This window comes from Lycorma delicatula, chromosome 1, assembly GCF_047948215.1.
Source record: "Lycorma delicatula isolate Av1 chromosome 1, ASM4794821v1, whole genome shotgun sequence".
Taxonomy (NCBI): domain Eukaryota; kingdom Metazoa; phylum Arthropoda; class Insecta; order Hemiptera; family Fulgoridae; genus Lycorma; species Lycorma delicatula.
Window position 1 is genome coordinate 368,324,895 of NC_134455.1, and position 13,410 is coordinate 368,338,304.

The 13,410-nt window shown below is 31.4% G+C and overlaps 1 protein-coding gene and 1 non-coding gene across 2 annotated transcripts in view; both read left to right on the top strand.

Annotated features, from left to right (window-relative positions):
• Swip-1 (EF-hand domain-containing protein D2 homolog Swip-1) overlaps positions 1-13,410 on the top strand; it is a 298,599-nt gene that overhangs the window by 153,754 nt on the left and 131,435 nt on the right. The window lies entirely within an intron of this gene.
• Positions 413-531, top strand: LOC142318672 (5S ribosomal RNA). The gene has a single exon (XR_012755031.1). It is a non-coding gene; the product is annotated as a 5S ribosomal RNA (ribosomal RNA).

The window sequence follows — 13,410 nt, forward strand, 5'->3', positions numbered from 1 at the left end:
TGTTTTATATTCTTCAAATGCAATGAAGTATAAAAACCCGTTTCAGTATAATTGATTTTCATTATTATTATTTTTTTATCATCATCAGCCCCCTTAACTTCCCCCCCCCCCCCGAAAAAATCCTAAGTGCATGCGTGCCTGCCTAAATTGGTCCGTAAGGGGAGGGGTTTTTTTATTGTTCACTATTTGATCAGATTACAACTTGCACATTAGGAAAATAAAATGTAAAGTAACAATATAAGAATTTTAAAGATATTTTTCCCGAACTGCAAGTGCCAACTTTCTGCCAGAAAATCGCATAACATAAAAAATGAGATGGAGAATTTCATTACGTCCAATTAAGAAGTTTACAGTATGAAGTATATATCAGTATCTCTTCATATCATGTAGAGTGAAATGAGACAATTTAAATGCCAACGGCCATACCACGTTGAATACACCGGTTCTCGTCTGATCACCGAAGTTAAGCAACGTCGGGCGCGGTTAGTACTTGGATGGGTGACCGCTTGGGAATACCGCGTGCTGTTGGCATTCAATATTTTTTTCTATTCAATATCCAACTTTTTTACGCGTTTATATTTTTTATAATTAAAAATAAAAAAAAAAACAATTTTTTTTCAATTAAATGTTTATTTACTTAAGATTACACCATTTAAGATGGAAATTACTCTATTTGTAGTCGTAATTATTGTTCGTTTTGTTTAATTGACCTCTATGTTCCACGTAACAGTTTTTAGTTTACCGAATTCTGTTTTTCTAATATGCCATCATTTCACTGTACCGTTTTTTTTTCTTCTCTCGATTACTGGATTTTATTCGACAATTTTTTATTAATTTTGGATACCTTCCAATTTTTTTTTTTTACTAAAAAACTATCTTGGAATGGATTTTCTATTCAGAAATCAGTTTTTCTGTTAAGTCTTTTCCGACTTTTCAGAACCAAGTTAATTTATTTTTTAGGTTTTTAAACAATTCGAACAATTGTCTTTGTCAATCTATATTTTTCCAAATATGCCTGTAAAACAATAATATCTTTAATAAGGAATCATAAAGTTTTTGGTATATTTCGTAGTTTGTTCTCTTTTTTGGGTAATTTTTCTTTAATTTATTTCCCTTTTTTCTATTTATTTATTATTATTAAACTTTAATTTTTTTAAACTTGTATTTAATTACGTACTGAAAGTGATTATATAAGAATCAAAATGTGCATGATTTTAGATGTCTATCTATATATGGTGTTGAGCTTTTTTTGTAGTTAATTTAATAAACCTTTTTTTACTGACTTTCTAAAGAAAAGTACGGTATTATTTTCGGGCGCACGGTTAATTTGTTAATCTTTTGAGGTCTGAGAAGTACGAAAATAACATTCAATTAAAATATAATTTTGACACACATACAGACCTGTTTAAAAGATTGTGCCCCGAAAATATCTAAAACTGTTTAATCAGTTAAATTGAAATTTAAATATGATGTAATAGTGCATCTGAAGTTGCGCATGTGAAATTTTGATGAAGATTGGTTGAGTCAGTTAATGCCCAATTTACGGTCGACATCATATAACATAACCTCAATTTGAGATTATTTTAGGGTGTACTCGTTATTTTTAATTATTTCATCAAATTACGGTTAAAATAATTCAATTTTCTTATAAACAGAAAATTTATGTTTATATTAAGTAAAAAACATCCTTTTTTTCTGTTCTCTTTTATGTTTATCTTGGGCCAAAAATTTTGCAAAGTAAAGAAAAGTAGGTCGTTGGTCTTCATGCGCAGATCTGTGCAAGACTTTTTTTTTTATTGTTTATTGTTTAATGTTTTTGTTTTTAATAAGTATTATTTAAAATTTTGTTATCAATGTAAATATTGTTTCTAGAAAAGGAATCTGTAAATTATATTTTAAATAAATTGGTGCGGAGTTTTTTCAAATGAATCGGCAATTAATTAAAAAATTGCATTGAAAGCATATATAAGACTCTTTTTCGTAATCGGAAATATTGTGTTGAGTTACGCGAAAATTGTTCTATGTTCTGGTAAAGGTGTATATTGTTATTTTTTTTAAAGAATAAATGTCCTTTTTTAAGCGCAGATTTTACGTTCATAAAAATATAAACATTAAGGATAAATCAACATATTTAATTTTCTAAAGGAAATCGTTGTTAGAAACTTATGATAAATCATTTATGATTATGGTATCCGTTATAAATGGAACTGTTTGTCGCACGTAAAGAAAAATAATTACATTTTAAAAGTTATAGAAAATTCAATTTCAAAACTTTTTTTTTAGTTACGAAAAGTAAGTAGTATTACAGTATTTTCTGGCAATAGCACAAATAAACTTTACGTAACATCATCAATTTTATTTACCCGTCTAGATAACGCTTTAGCTCTAGAAAGGAAAGTTTTATAATCGATCCAGTTTGGGAATATGCGGTTTTCACCGGATCTTGACGTTTTGACACCTAAGGGACCCAGAAAACACAAAAACGAGATGGAAATGTACGTATGTGTGTATGTGTGTGTGTGTGTGTGTGACCGGTGTGTCACATCGTATATCTGCAGAACTACTGGACCGATTTTGACCAAACTTTGTCATATTACTTCTATATATCGGGCATTGGTACCATACAATTTTCAATTTAAAATGTATTACTTCAGAGAATGATATGTATGAATGTAAATTTAGTCTTCTTCAGTCTCAGGTCGAATATTCCTGAACCCACCGGGTTGGTCTAGTAGGGAACGTGTCTTCTCAAATCAGCTGATTTGGAAGTCGAGACTTCCACCTTTCAAGACCTAGTAAAGGCAGTTACATTTGTACGGATTTGAATACTAGATCGTGGATACCGGTGTTCTTTGGTGGTTGGATTTCAATTAACCACAGATCTCAGGAATGGTCGAACTGAGACTGTACAAGACTACACTTTATTTACGCTCATACATATCATTCTCATTCATCCTCTGAAGTAATACCTGAACGGTAATTCCCGGAGGCTGAATAGGAAAAAGAAAGATCGACTATTCCTGAGATGTGTGGTTAATTAAAACCCAACCACCGAAGAACACCGGTATACACGATCTAGTATTCAAATCCGTATAAAAGTAACTGTCTTTTCTAGGATTTGAACCTTAGAATTCTCGACTTCGAAATCGTCTGATTTGCGATGACGAGTTCACAACTAGACCAACCCGGTGGGTCATCAACCTCAGTTATCAGATTTTTTTTTAGTAATTTATAATGTGTTGTTTCAAATAAAAAAAGTAATAAGTGAATTATATTTAAAAAATTCTGCCTAGTCTTTCTCTTTTAGGTTTTCAGCAGAAAAAAAAATCTGAAAAAGTCGGATTATTTGTTATATTACTTGAAATCTTCCATTTAAAGATATTTCACATTTTTGACTATATTTTAAAATTCTAATGTGTAGTTTACTTTTAAAATTAAATGTAAAATACCCGAGAAAGTTTTTTTTTAATAAAATAGGGATTTACTTCCTGGAATTAAAATTTTAACGTTGTTTAATATACTAATTAATTCTTATCTGTATTTTTTATTTATTTTTTGAATGACAAATGTTTAACGAGAATTAAATTTTATTCTAATTGATTTTTATGTTTATTTAAAAACGGAAAGGTTTTGAAGTAAATCTCCTCAAAGGATTTGCTTCTTTTTTGTTTTTAATTAAGCTTAGATGGAACATCGTTTTTATTAAGTTACTGTCGGTCGGATAATTAAATGTACATAGATTCTAAATGAAAGACTAACATGAATATATATTTACTGTTGAATGAACTTTTGCTCTTTTATGTTCTTATATTCCTTTACGTATATACGCTTTTTTAAATATTGAGAATTCCTTAGGAAAATTAAATACAGTACTAAAGTTTTACTTGCTCTTTTATGTTTTTATATTTCTTTACGTATATACGCTTTTTTAAATATTGGGGATTCCTTAGGCAAATTAAATACATTCGTAAAATGTTACTTTCCTATTTATTATCTTTTGTTGTTTATTTCCTTATTACCAGATATAAAATGCGTTAAAATATTTCGTTTTAATGCAGTTAATGTTTCATGTCTTTAATAATACGAATAAAAAAAAACCCCTTTCGGCACGCCGGAAGGCGGAGGTAGATTTTACCGGTGCTAAGTAAGGAATAAAAAAGATTTCCACCTTAAAGTTAAGAAAAACTTCAAATTTACTCAATACGACAAAAAAAAAGGTTTTACGTGTTTAGCTTACAAGTCCCTTCTTACAATTCCAACATTTTGGGCATCCCAATTCCAAAATTGTTTCAAACAAAATTTTTAGGAAATGTTTAGAGGACTAACGATCAATTTAAACAGTTTCGATACTGTACCTATTAAGGGAAGTATGATTTTTTTTTGTCTTCAAAACCCAATTTTTTCCATTCTCTGGGCCAACGTCAAAAAACGTTATTTGTATAAGTTTTAGACTCTTATCCAAAGAATAGTAGGAACTTTAAACGAATTCGATATTTTACTTAATAAGAAAGTTATAATATTTTTTCGAAAAAGCCCCCATTTCCATCCCCGTGGTCCGATTTTACCCATTAACGAACTGGACCGAGATTTTAGATCGTTATATTTCTGTATAAATTTGAAAGTGATTGGCGCAAAATTACGGCAGTTATCGTATTCACAAGAAAATTAAATAAATATATATAATATATATATATATATTTCACCGTCCCCTTTGAGCTGACTGTGATTTTTGGGTCTGGGGGTTGTAAAACGCGAAGATATGTTGAAAATTTTCGGAAGTCGAGAAAAGGTAGCTTTCCTATGAAATCTACCTTAAACTCTGGCAAAGTATGATGAATTTTCCGGTTACGCCGATCAAAAAGTAGTGTTTTAAAAATATTCCATAAATTTTTAAAAAAGTAGTATTTTAAAATCGTGAAAAATTTTATGAAATATTAAATTAGAATAACCTTAAAAGGTATATGTTTCACAATTTAAAATTTGGGAGCTCTAGTATCAAGGTGGATTTTTTATGTATTTTAATAATCAGCGAAATAAGATTCAAGTATCAAATTACAAAATTTCGAATAAAAAAAAATTTGATTTTAGGGGCTTCTTTAATCTGTGGGGAAATTCTATTTGTGATCCCTAACAAAAAAATTATAATTAAAAAGGGAATTGTTTAAAAATATTTCTTTCTTTCTTTTTCCTGTTTAGCTTCCGGTAACTACCGTTTAGATAATTTACTTCAGAGGATGAATGAAGATGATATGTATGAGTGTAAATGAAGTGTAGTCTTGCACATTCTCTGTTCGACCAATCCTGAGACGTGTGGTTAATTGAAAACCCAACCACCAAAGAACACCGGTATCCACGATCTAGCATTCAAATCCATGTAAAAATAACTGGCTTCACTAGGACTTGAACGCAGGAACTCTCGGCTTTGAAATCAGCTGATTTGGGAAGACGCGTTCACCACCAGACCAACCCGGTGGGTTTTAAAAATATTTTTAAAAAATTAAGCGTAACTATTATGAAAGAAATAAAAAAAAAATGTTTGTCATTTTGGGTTCGGAGTATTAATTTAACTGTTATACCTACTTCAATTTTAATAGCTCTTTCATTGAGAAGAAAAATGCTAAATTATTTTTAATAATAAAAAGTAATGAGTTAGAGCCAAAAAATAGAATATTTTTTAGAGGTGGGAAATAAATTTTAAGAAACATATTCCTAGAAATATTCATATATAAGTTAAGCTTAAAAAAATTTGGTTAAGTAAAGTTTTCTCTAAAATTTGCATCCCCTTCACTAAAAGGCTAAAATAAGAAAAAAGATACTTTACAAAACTTTCTGAATTTTAGGTTCTAGATGTATAATTTAAAAAAAAATTGTACACATTTCTTGATAGCTCTATGTATGAAGTATAAACTTACAAAAAATGTTTGAAAAATATTTAAACCGAACGGAGATAGAGCAAAATAACAAAAAAACATGCACTTAAATTTCATGAAAGGATTGATTTTTTGGAGACAGTTTTTTTTAAAATTTATATATATATATTAGTATCCCAGTCGCAGCTTCGCTCGCTAAATATATTTGCTTGCCTTTCCCGTCGCAGTCAATTTTTTATTTTATTTTATGTTTTTTAGTTAAGTAACCCAGAGGTTGGTGCAGCCATTCGTCACAAATACAGTAATAATGGCAGGGGCTGTGTTGGTAGAGTCATTGTCGTACTTCTTAAAAAATTAAAACCCAGTAAAACCCGAACACGGTTTTTAGATATTTTGTCGCAGACGTTCATCACGCTGTTCTCGAGATTCTTGTCTACGAATTTCTGCTGTTCTGATTTGTTGGTTGAGCTGTGTTTCTTGTTGCAGTTTGTTGTTCCGATTTATGAGCTCTCTTTACACGCATGCGTCATGCATCTTTGCTACATGCATTGTTAAGGTTAGATTTTTTCCGTGGCATTATACTGAAATTGAAAAAAAATGGATAATATTTACTATTTAAATAAATAAATTAGATCAAAATTAATGAATGAATTAATTAACAATTAACAGATTAAAACTTCAAAATAAAAAGCAAGCAAGAAATACTTACACGTTTGAGGTGGTATGAAGATTAATTGACAAAAAACGTTATCTATAAAGTTTTATGTTATTATTATTTTTCTGTTAAAAAATATAATAATATCCAAACTATACACTGCACAATTATAACACAATACACAGTATGATTATAAAAATCATTCACGAAAAATTAAAATAGTACGGTTATCTCGTGAACATAAACAATTATGATGTGGAATAGAATGTATTATCTAGAAATCGAAACAACGCCATCTACCGGATATCTACGCAACCTAAATTTCAAACGATGTTAGAGAGTTGTATCGATGAATTAACTTACACTGCCATCTATTAGGAATTCATAGAACTAGCCAATGAATACACACTATTGTATAATAAACATATTATTTGCAATAATAAATATTAAGGTCAATAATTGAGATAAAAACTATCCTTTCTTTTAAGTTGGACCAAATTACAGATAGTCACGAAATTTGATCAAAATCGGTTCAGTAGTTTCGGAGTTTATCCCGAACATACATCGTAACACGAAATTTTATATATATATATATATATGCATGCTGGTAACAAATTACTATAATGAAGTTTTTCTACCTCTGAAAAAGTCCAAATTAGTTTTTACGCGATATTCCTCACAGCCCCTTAACGAATTTTGAGAAGAGAATTGGTTCATTCTGAGATATATGGCCAAAACCAATGCGACTCACATACGTACGCACATATGACGTTTTGGTCTACAGCATTCTTTCTCAAAGTAGGAACTACTTCAACGCCCCTTGTGGGCGCGGAGGCCTTTGGGGGAGTAAAATCCCACAGAAAGTTTGGGGCATTCAGGCGGTCTAGGAAGGCGATCGCTGATTACAAAAAAGATAAAAATTATGTTTCCCTGATATTTCAACCAAAAATACATACTACACTGGTACAAAAAAATTAAAGGGACTTATATTTTATGATAAAATATGATTGTATTCAAACTACTTTAACTTTGCAACCAAGGGGCTTACAGACGAATAAAAAAAATTAAAGCTTGAATACTTTTTGAAAGTATACTTCAAATTTAAAAAATCATCAAATTAAAAAAAAAGGTTGGTGAGAGAAGATTTTAAAAACTTTTTATCATGTTTGATCGAGCGCATGGAGGAAACAAATTTTTTTCAGTACACTGCATTAAAATCGTTTAAAAGCTTAATACTTTAGCTTTAATTTCTTTTTTTTCTTTTTTTTTTTGTATGTACGATTTATGTGAACCGAAATATTACTCTTTAAAGAGAAAAGGCCACTTTTGTCTTTAATGCTGTATGTCTCCCGAACTAAGCAACGTATTCATACAAATAAATATGGGAATTAAAGGGGTTTTGATCTAGCTCATTGATTCTCAAACTTTTTCGCCCACCGCCCGCATTGAGAATCAAAAATTTTCTAGCCCCCCCAAATTTTTAAACTTACCATCTGTTAAAAATTACAATTACTGTTTTTAAACGTGGCATATTCTATTTCTGAGTTGAAACTTACATTTTAGTTTGAAATATCAAGAAAACATAATTTTTGCATTTTTTTCTAATCGGCCATCGCCTTCCTAGACCGCCTTGACGCCCCCAATTTTCTGTGGGCTTTCTATCGCCCTCTCTATAGGCCTCCAGAGCCCACAACGGAGCGTTATCGCCCACTTTGAGAACGAATGATCTAGCTGATCTAGCATTAATGACAAATTGTGATGTTATTAACGTAGCGTTGCAGTTTTTGGGGTTTTATTAATTTGTGTCGAGGTATTGAAATCTTTAATGATTGAGACTGCAGCAACATGTATCACCCGCTCTCAGCTTAACCCATGATCATGTTACAGTCTCAATTATTAAAGATTTCAATACTCGGCACAAAATGAACAAAATCCAAAAACTGCAATGCTACATTAAAAAATAATTTGTCATTAAAGGTAGATCAGATATGATTAAATATGGGTTTTAATTGCTCTTATTCAAAATGTAAGTCTAAACTTAGAAATAGGATATGCTACGTTTAAAAACAAAAATTGCAATTACTATTTTTAACAGATGGTAAGTTTAAAAATGTTGGGGGCTAGGAAATCTTTGATTCTCAATTGTGGTCGGTGGGAGAAAACGTTTGAAAGTCAATGGTTTACAGGAACTAGCTAGACCCTGAAACGTAAAGATTTTCAAAAAACTCGATACCCCATCTTTGATATGATCACCATACTTTCCTTTTAATAGAGCTTATTCTAACTGTTATAGATTTGCCGGATATTTAAAATTAGAATTAATCATTCTATCACAAAAGTTACTTATACTACTTTACGAGATTTCATTATTTTAACTCCCACCGGAAAAATAATAATTTATTTGTTATATACCGATCTCCGTTCGCGGAGTGATAGCGTCTCGGCCTTTCATCTGTAGGTCCTGGGTTCGATCCCGGTTAGCCGTTGCATTTTTCATACGCTAGAAATTTCTATCTTCATATTCCCATATACAAGTTTCTTTGTTCTGTAGAGAATTAATTCGTCGAAGAATAAAACATATTTCACATTTTAAATTATATCTTTTATCTGCAGTGAAAAAAAATCATAAACTACTTTTCGTAAGACATTGAATGTTATTTTTTTGTTTATCTCAAAAATATTGTGTGGTTGTATATTCTTCACAGTCAAGGACATAATTTTCCTATTTTGTGAATGTATGGCGTGTGAGTAATCTTAAATAATATTAACAATTGATAACTGTTTCACGCGTTAAATGTATTAGCGTTTTTATTGATGATTTATATTTTGTTTAATGTCTTTAACTATTATTATTTATTACGTAAACTAATAAAGAATTGATCTATTATTTTTTTTTTTTCTGTGATTATATAAATGTAAATATTTAAGTATTATGTGATACAAGTTTGTTTTAGTTAAACAACCATCAGTTATTTAGCGCTATGATTTATTTGATTAGTTCTTAATTCATTCATTCATTCAATGATTTATGACTGATTGAATTGTGGTTTTATTTTAATCAATTCTTTTTACTGTAGGTTATATGTAGGTCATATTTTTTTCATTTTCCTTTTTAATAAGAAGCTATATCTTTTGTCCGAAACAATAAATATTAATTTTTTTTACTTGTCAAAATACAGAATGTTTATAAAGTCACGCAACACATTCACATATAAAACAAACTACAGTATATTATTTATTTCAGGACAAGAGTAATTTAATTAATTGATACAAGAAACTAAGACTATATTTTCATTCTTTTTTCCTCTTGTATGTCACAATAAATGTTCGCCTTGAGATACGATGAAGACATCAACTTATTTCATGATCAGTGCAACCTTTCTCAAGGTGGGATTATACCGTGTAATATTTTTAGCAATGTTAGTATCGCTAAAGTTTATGTAATATCTGAAAGCGGGCTAGTAATGCTCTGTGCCACCTCCTACATTGCTCTTAACATCACTAAGCGACTTATCACATCTGCAGCCAAAGTAGTGTATTCCAAAAGTCAGATCCATTAATGTGCAATGACTTGCACCGTATCCAATTACGATGTTACTAATATAGTAGCGAAATATGTTCGGGCAATTTGTTATTATAAATAAAATTATTTATGTCTAATATTTTGTTCAAAATGCATGTGAAGTAATTTATTTATTTATTTCTTGAAAGTATATGTTTTATTCTTTGAAGTATGTTATACTAAGGTTTTCTTAATAAATAAACAGAAATAATGACGTAGTTTATCTATTGTAGCCAATAATGTTAAGATTTTCTTTGACCTGGCGCAGTTATTTACGAAAAGTATTTGTAAATAGCGCGTACGCATTATTTTTGTAGCAACCAGTAGAAAATGTTTCGCGTGCCGGGTTATAAGAGTGGTATAGAGAAGGAAAGTAGTGGTAGCTGACAGGGAGGACCCGCCTTTAGATTTTACATACACTATAATAACAATTAATAGTTTTTACCCACAATAATTTGCTATTAACCCACCGGATGGTCGAGTGGTGAACGCGTCTTCGCAAATCGGCTGATTTAAGTCGCGAGTTCCAAAGTTCAAATCCTAGTAAAGGCAGTTACTTTTATACGGATTTGAATACTAGATCGTGGATACCGGTGTACTTTGGTGGTTGGGTTTCAATTAACCACACATCTCAGGAACGGTCGACCTGAGACTGTACAAGACTACACTTCTTTTACACTCATACATATCATCCTCTGAAGTAATATCTGACGGTGATTCCCGGAGGCTAAACAGAAAAAAATATACTATTAACATTTTGAATGTATTGCCTGTTTTTTTTTTTTAGTAATATTAAGGATAGCGAGCCATGAAGAAAAGGTTCTAACAGCAGCGCCTTGTGCTATTCTGGCTAAACAAAGATGAGAATGAAAATACTGGATTGTGCCTTCACTATAAGCCCAAAAACTATACAGTCTGATTGATCCTGATGATTAACCGGGAACAAGATCCAACATATTGATCCTTTAACAATTAGATTCGCCGTGATAGTTTTAAAGATGTTTTAAAAAAGACAAGCTCTCATATATTAAATTGTTAATAACAATAATCGGACTGTAAATAATGAAGCATGATTCGACAGAAATGTTACACCGGTTAAGGAGAAATTACAGTTATCGTGCGAATGGAGATATCTATCAAAGGCCAAACTATTTTACTGAAAATATCGAACAACCATTTCACTATTTGTACGAGAAGTTGTGTGAAGCCTTGGCGGCTCATGAAAGGGAGAGCCGTACCAAAATTCTTTCTTACTATCCTGTAGTCGCTGCCGCACGCGTCGCCATCTACTTTGGCACATATATCAGCCCACTTTCTCCTTTTAGTATCATCCATTCTTTCCTTAAGGAACATCATCTGGTTAATTTACTGAATCCCCTGGCAGCATCATCGATGGCATCTCCCCGTCTCCTTTGCCACGCCCATGTCACTGGGATTATGTAAACGGCATGCTTATTGTACTACTGCAAAACTAGTGACTGATGAAGTGATGATGAGTTACTAATCTTCTTTTTTTCCTGTTTAGCCTCCGGGAATCACCGTCAGGATTACTTCAGAAGATGAGTGAAAATGAAGTGTAGTCTTGTACAGTCTCAGGTCGACCATTACAGAAGTGTACGGTTGATTGAAACCCAACCGCCAAAGAACACCGGTATCCACGATCTAGTATTCAAATCCGTATAAAAGTAACTGCCTTTACTAGGATTTGAACTTTGGAACTCGCGACTTAAATCAGCCGATTTGCGAAGACGCGTTCACCATTAGACCAACCCGGGGGATTAAGTTACATAATCTGTGCGTTTTTATCTTGTTTTGTAGTATCGGCAAAATATCTGCCTCGTCTGGAACCCTGTAACAACCAACTTGAAAGTGGATAAGATCGGTGTCTGTTCTGGATTCGCTTGCTTTAAGAAAGTTTTTTATTATTTCTTATATAATAAAATTGTGAGGTTTGGGGTGTATCCGTAAATTAAATTAGGTTTTTTCAAAAATGTTTATTTTTTCTCCGTTTACTTTCTTGGTAAAAAACTTATGTTTTTTTTTAGATAACTACGATTTGCGTACAGAAAGTGGGAAGACTAGAGGAAGTGGCTAATATCAATAATCGCATACATTTCCTGTTGCATAGTAAAACCGTATAACCTGCAATTTCTTAGATAATATTAAGTAGTCAACTATTATAGACTGCTTAGAATAATGCTTTTTAATCATAATTTTTATTTTTTATGTATGTTTAAGAAGAAATTTTCTCTTAAATATCGGCTTTTTACGGTAGTCACTTCAACAATTAGATTTTTATCGCAACCACTGTTTGGGTAACGTGATCATTGATATAATGATGTATTTCTTTCTAATATAACAAACAAAATAAGGGCAAAAGAGGGAAGAAAAACAATTTGTTGGTAAAAAATTATTATTTACAATCCCGGAAACAATTATGATCATATTCATGAATAAAATACGTTAGACAAACCTGTTGAGTACAAACAATTTCGTTAAAGTTTCTTTCAGGAATCCGGCACCCATCTCATCCAAAATTCTTCACAACATAAATTTATTTTTACCCAGGATGAGATCAGTTAGTAAAGTCAGTTATTTTAACACGGATTTGAATACTAGATCGTGGATACCGATTTTCTTTGGTGGTTGGGTTTAAATTAACCACACAACTCGGGAATGGTCGAACTGAGACTGTACAAGACTACACTCGCACATATCATCCTCATTCATCCTCTGAAGTATTATCTGAAAGGTAATTAATGGAGGCTAAACAGGAAAAAGAAAAGAAAGGATGAGATCAGTACGTTAATTATCACTCTCTTTTTTCCAGTTTAGCCTCCGGTAACTACCGTTTAGATAATTCTTCAGAGGATGAATGAGGATGATATGTATGAGTGTAAATGAAGTGCAGTCTTGTACATTCTCAGTTCGACCATTCCTGAGATGTGTGGTTAATTGAAACCCAACCACCAAAGAACACCGGTATCCACGATCTAGTATTCAAATCCGTGTAAAAATAACTGGCTTTACTAGAACTTGAACGCTGTAACTCTCGACTTTCCAAATCAGCTGATTTGGGAAGACGCGTTAACCACTAGACCAACCCGATGGGATTACATTAATTATCAACGATTTCAGGTGTTTTTTATGTCAAAATTTTTGTTTTCGATTATTATCAAAAGGATATCACAACTCCACCTTTTAAAATTTTTTAGTTATCCTCTATAGAACCTCCTGGATGCTTTGGCTTTGGTGGTTTCATATCGTAAAGTAAATTTTTCATGGTTAGAAGTATTTGCTAAATTTAATTTTTCGATATTTTA